Genomic DNA, 6,032 nt, shown 5'->3' with positions numbered 1-6,032 from the left:
GTCCCAAAAAAAAAAAATAGATTTTTTATTTTTATAATCTTAGAGTAGAAAAAACCTTTCTATACATAACCCAAAGCCAAAGCCATAAAGGGAGTTTTCTTCTACTACCACTGATTCTATGAAGTCAAATATTACAGATAAAAATTTGTCAAAAATATTTTACTCTGGATGTAACTAGTTAATAATTTATTTTTACCATGTGCATTTGTAAATGTCAACTTTAATTTGTGTTGATTACAGAATAGTAAGGTCAAAAATCCTGTATCTGATTATTACCTTACAGTTTATATACAAATAAATTCCAGGTGGATTAGAAATTGTACAATACAATAATCCTAAATAACAAAATATTCGAAACAAAATAAAAGCAGATTTTTTTCAAAATAACCTTGGAGATAGTTCCGGTGGCAACTGCGGCGCATGGCGGTGAGCGGTGTGGAGAAGACGCGCGGGTGGCTGGGCCTTGTACTGTTGGCGGCTCTCGGTGACCCTCGTGCTACCCCCCTTTCTTCAGGCCCTAGGACATCTTGCTGGGGAGGCAGCGGCGGCCCCAGGCCCGGGTACTCCCTGCGCATCCCGCAGAGACCGGCTTCCCGGCCAGGTTTCCAGCGCCCGGAATCCTTCCACTGTCTGTTTCTGCCCAGGGAAACCTATGTGCAGTAACCCTGACTCCAGAGCGCACCCGTTAGGTGATGAAGGCGGCGCAGCGTCGAAAAAACAAAAGAATAAGAAGAAAACCCGGAACAGGGCCTCTGTGGCAAATGGAGGCGAGAAAGCCTCAGAGAAACCCGCCCCAGAAGAAGTTCCCCTAAGCGCTGAGGCCCAGGCACAACAGTTGGCCCAGGAATCGGCTTGGTGTGTGGAGCAACTGGAGCTGGGCCTCAAGAGGCAGAAACCCACCCCGAGACAGAAAGAGCAGGCTATTGGAGCAATTCGAACCGTGCGCAGCAAAAGAACGCCCCTGCCCCGGAAGAGGCAGCTGATGCACTCTTTGTTTGGAGACTATAGGGCTCAGATGGAAGCCGAATGGCGTGAGGCCCTGCAGGCTCTCAGAGCTGCTGCTTATTCAGCCCAGGTGCAGCCTGTAGATGGAGCCACCGGAAAGAAGAGCCGAAGGGTCTGCAGGCCTCGCCCTATGTGGAGAGCCAAAGCCACTCTGGACGTTCCTGATGAAGAGTTTAGGTTCAATTTCTTTTAGCTTCTCCCCCAACCTGAAACAATCCGCCTCCCTTGGGGTGGTGTAGGGGTTTGTTTTGAGTGCAGAGCGTTTCCAGGACTTCTGTTGTCAGAGAACCCTGGAGTTGGTCTGTCCCTGGCTGGTCCAGAGATTTGTAGCTGTTGTGAAGGTGTGAGACCATCAGATAGGCAAAAGACCCCATTCGTTTTCTGATGAAATGTTCTCTCTTTCAGAAGAGAGAGAGAGGTACATTTAGAAAGTATGCTATAAATTGAAGTGAGTGTTCAAAGTATTGTAGAAAGAATATTGTACTCAGTCTTTAGGATTAGATTAAGTGGCTGTTGGTAACAAAGATTAGTGGAGAAGCTGTATAATCGTACACTGGTTTTCTCTTTTGAAAAGAATCCCTGTCAAATGGTTTGGTGCTTAATGCTGTTAGGTCACATTGCCCTAATCTCTATTTTTGATAAAATTGGATAAGGAGTGGAAGAGTGTGCTGACCACCTGTGTTAGAGGAAGTACAGAAGATGCAGGGGTCTGATATCCCTGGGTCCAGTCCCTCGCCTGGTACCTTTGTCCATGTTGCCTTCATTCCTGAGCAGGTGTCATCCTCAGGGAACCAGCATGGCACCTACCAGGCCAGGCTCTGTTCTTAGAAGCAAGGAGCTTCTTGCCGTTAACAGTTCTGGCCTGACATCTGGATTGAGCCTTGGCAGACTTCTTGTCTAAATGTTGGCCATGTCAGTCTCAGGCCCTCTGTTCTATGGAATTGGGAATCTCCAGGTGACCTAATCCTCATTGGTGGCTTCATGTTTGCTGGTGTCTTCCAAACTCAGTTCCCAGACTAGATTAGTACCTGGAGCCCGGCTACCTACTCAGCATTTCCACTTGGGTGCTTCATAGGCATTTCAAACCTGACGTGTTTAAAACACTTGATTAGGCTCTGGTTTCCCTTTGGCTTCTGCTTTTCAGTGAATGGCACGACTGCCTGTGTGGGCGGCAAGCCACCCAGGTGCCGAGGCAAGAGACTGAGGGCACGAGCTGTTCCAGTATAATAAAATATATAAAATAAGAAGTTATACTAGATCTAGACCATAGACATGATTATATATGAGTATCATTAATCATTAGTTTGTAGCAATTGCTCTTTATTCCAATATTATAATAATACTCACTTTACAATCATAACCTAGGAAAACCCAGGACATACAGAGATAGGAGCTGAGGGGACATAGTGAGAAGTGGCCAGAAGACAAGAGTGTGAGCCTTCTCTTATGCCTAGACAGGGCCACCAGAGGGCTTCTTGGTCTAGCAGTAACACCAGTGTCTGGGAAGATGCCTGTTGCCAAGTGGACCATAGTCTAGCGGTAGCGTCACTGTCAAGGAAAAACACCGGCTACTTAGCAGACTGGGAAAAGGAGTCTCCCTTTCCCTGGGGGAGTTTAGAGAAGACTACTCCTCCACCTCTTGTGGAGGGCCTGACATCAGTCAGGCCTGCCCACAGTTATCTGGAGGCCTAAGTGTCTCCCTGTGATGCTGTGCTTCAGTAGTCACACTCCTAGTCCGCTTTCATGTTCCATCCTGTATACCTGCCAATGCCTTTTAGATAGCAGGAGCAAATTAGTGAAAGTACTAAAAGTCTCTGATATGCAGAAATAATGGCATAAGCTGTCTCTCTCTCTCCTCTCTCTGCCACGGCTGCCAGGCAGGGAAGGGCGCCCTGTCCAGTGGACACGTGACCCACGTGACCTTACCTATCATCAGAGATGGTTCACACTCCTTACCCTGCCCCTTTGTCTTATATCCAATAAATATCAGCGCAGCCTGGCATTCGGGGCCAATACTGGTCTCCACGTCTTGGTGGTAGTGGTCCCCCAAGCCCAGGTGTCTTTTCTTTTTAAAAAAAAAAAAAACAAAAAAAAACCTTGGAGTAGAAAAAGCCTTTCTATGCATAACCAAAAAAGCAAAAGCCATAAAGAAAGTTTAACGGCTTTACCCAACCCAGATCAGCTCTCATACTAACATTTTCCAAATTTTCCATAGTGGGGAATATTAGGGCTGAGCGTCAGGGTTTATTGCTGTAGGAGAGGGTGGAAGTAAGGGGCTAATAACAGATGTAGGTGGGACCACTGGATATTCAAAGATCTTTGGAAATATATGTGAGATTGGGATTCTTAAATTATTTTCAAATATTTTTATCATTACAAATGTAACACAAAATCACAATTAAAATTCAAAACAAACCAACAAGTTTAGCATAAAGTAAAAGTACTCATGACCCTAGAATCTACTTAGAGATAACTACTATTGACAATTCAATAAGTACCATTCCAGCTTTTTGGGTTTTTTGTTTTGTGGGTTTTTTGTTTGTTTGTTCAGCTTTTTTGTTTGTTTTCTTTTTTATTGAGACAGAGTCTCACTCTGTCACCCAAGCAGTAGTGCGGTGGCGTGATCTCGGCTCACTGCAAACTCCACCTCCTAGGTTCAAGCAATTCTCCTGCCTCAGCCTCTCAAGTAACTGGGATTACAGGTATGCACCACTATACACAGTTAATTTTTTGTATTTTTTGTAAAGATGGGATTTCACCATGTTGGCCTGGCTGGTTTTGAACCTCAAATGATCCACCCATCTTGGCCTCCCAAAGTGCTGGGATTATAGGTGTGAGCCACCACGCCCAGCCATTGTTCAGCTTTTTACTTGTCTTTACATGCTGGACCACAAACCAGAAGTCCAGGTTTCTTTTAATGCAAATACAAAACACTCTTAGACACTTTCTCACATACACCTAATGTTTTTTAATAGGGTCTTATTAGACAGAATTGATCTATCTGGTTTCACTGATTGAAATACTATCTGCATATGTCTGGGCACTCTTCAATAAGAAAAGGAAAGAAGGAATGTAGACACTCATTAGTAAGTAGAGATTATTGCTACACCAGTACTTTTAGAACCTTTTTTTAAACTTTCTTCTCTTTGATATAAAAGAAATACATGTTTCCCTTAGAAGACATAGAAAAGTACAAAGAGAAAAACAGTCACCCACAATCCACTACACAGAGCCACTGCTGTTAACTTTTGATGAAGAAAGATTCCATACTTAATAGATGCAGAATAGCTGTGGCCAACAATCTTGCAAAAGCTGGAGTTCAAAAAGAAGGTCCCAGCACCGTAAGATACAGTGGAGTCAGTAGAAAGTCATAGGACCACACTCCCAGTAACCTCTGATAAATAGGATGAAGGGGAAGTAAAAACGTGGTCAGCAACTTCTTTTGAAAAATATGCTGTTGAAATTAACAAAGGCAGAGAGCTAAGGGTAGAAAACCGGGCACCTGCTTGGGGATGGACAGATTCATTTCTGTTGGCTCAGACAAGCTTGCAACCTTGGGCTGCAAACCCAACACTGTGGATTGGCAGAGAGAGTCTGGAATATGAAAATATCGTAATAAGAAGTTTTATCAGATCCCCTCCTTTCCCCTCAAATTTGCGCTCAGGGTGCACAGACATCCTTGGAACATTTTGAACCTGTAGTATTTGTTTGAAGGTCAGCATAGGATTTGACTGTGGAGAGGCCAAGTACAGAAAGGAAGCTTTAGAAAGAACTTCAAAAATTGGTTCCATTTTAAACTAAAAAGAGGGGAAAGTGTAGAGGAAATGGTAGCACTGACAACGTTTTTCAGACAAAGTGATGGAAACCCCGGGATTATGGACAGCTTCTCACCCATCGCAACTTATCCTCAGACTTTAGAAATGGTCAAAAAGGATGGTTTAAGCTAGGCAAAAAGCTCAAAGCAGGGATGGAACTTTTTCTGTAAAGGGCCAGCGAATATTTACTCTTCAGGCTGTGAAGCAACTCCTCATCTCCACAGCTGTTGCACAAAAGTGGTCGTAGAGAATGCACAAATGACTTGGGGTTCTAATAATGCTGTACCCCTGGACACTGACCTTTGCATTTCACAGAATTACCATATGCCGCAAAATAGTCTTGATTTTTTTTCTGTCATTTAAAAATATTAAAACTCTCCTTAATTTTTGGCTGTACAAAAACGGGTGGCAGCTGGGCACAGTGGCTCATGCCTGCAGTCCCAGCATTTTGGAAGACCAAGGCGGAAGGATCGCTTGAGTCCAGGAGTTCTCAGACCAGCCTGGGCAACAAAGTGAGACCCTGTCTCTACAGAACATCAAATATATTAGCTGAGTGTGGTGGCCCAGACCTGTAGTCCCAGCTACTCAGAAGGCTGAAGCAGGAGGATTGCTTGAGCCTGGGAAGTCGAGGCTGCAGCGAGCCATGTTTGCACCATTACACTCCAACCTCGGTGACAGAGGGAGACTGTAGCTCAAAAATAAAATAAAATATAAAATAAAATAAAATAAAATAAAAAGAAGAAAAAAAACCAAAACAGGTGGCAAGCTGGATTTAGTTCACAGGCTGGCCTGTAATTTGCTGACCTCTTGTCTAAAAGCAGAGATCCTGACCCAAGTTAATATTCTAACATAGATAAGGGCAAACTGAGAACAGGGAAGCATTTTAAACACAGAATATTTCTGGTAAAATGGGGGGAGTAGGGTATCTAGATGGTGAACACACTTTTAGTGCCAGCAATTCAGCTGGGATTAGAGTGGAGTTGTGGGGGGAGAGAGGTACAGAAGACAGGACGACTCCCCAAAGGAGTCCACACCCAAGGTGTCTCTCCACGGAGTTGGCCCTTAGCAGCAAGGGAGAGAGGGGTGAGAAAACGCCTCCCTATCCAATTATGCATGCTCTACTTTCCCAGTGAATCAGGCCAGTGAAAAGATCAGCAGCAGCAAAGTCAAATTTAATTCAGACTTTTTTTTTTTTTTTTTTTTTTGCATAAG

General features: G+C 44.0%; 1 pseudogene across 1 annotated transcript; it reads left to right on the top strand.

Annotated features, from left to right (window-relative positions):
- Positions 1–317: 317 nt before the first annotated feature.
- LOC100588464 lies at positions 318–1,663 on the top strand (annotated as a pseudogene). The gene has a single exon (XR_004031926.1). The product of XR_004031926.1 is annotated as a UPF0488 protein C8orf33 pseudogene (transcript).
- The last annotated feature ends 4,369 nt before the right edge of the window (positions 1,664–6,032 follow it).

The sequence above is a fragment of the Nomascus leucogenys genome, chromosome 10 (assembly GCF_006542625.1).
Source record: "Nomascus leucogenys isolate Asia chromosome 10, Asia_NLE_v1, whole genome shotgun sequence".
Taxonomy (NCBI): Eukaryota; Metazoa; Chordata; class Mammalia; order Primates; family Hylobatidae; genus Nomascus; species Nomascus leucogenys.
The sequence above is the reverse complement of the archived record's forward strand: the minus strand, read 5'-3'. Positions and strand labels throughout refer to the sequence as shown.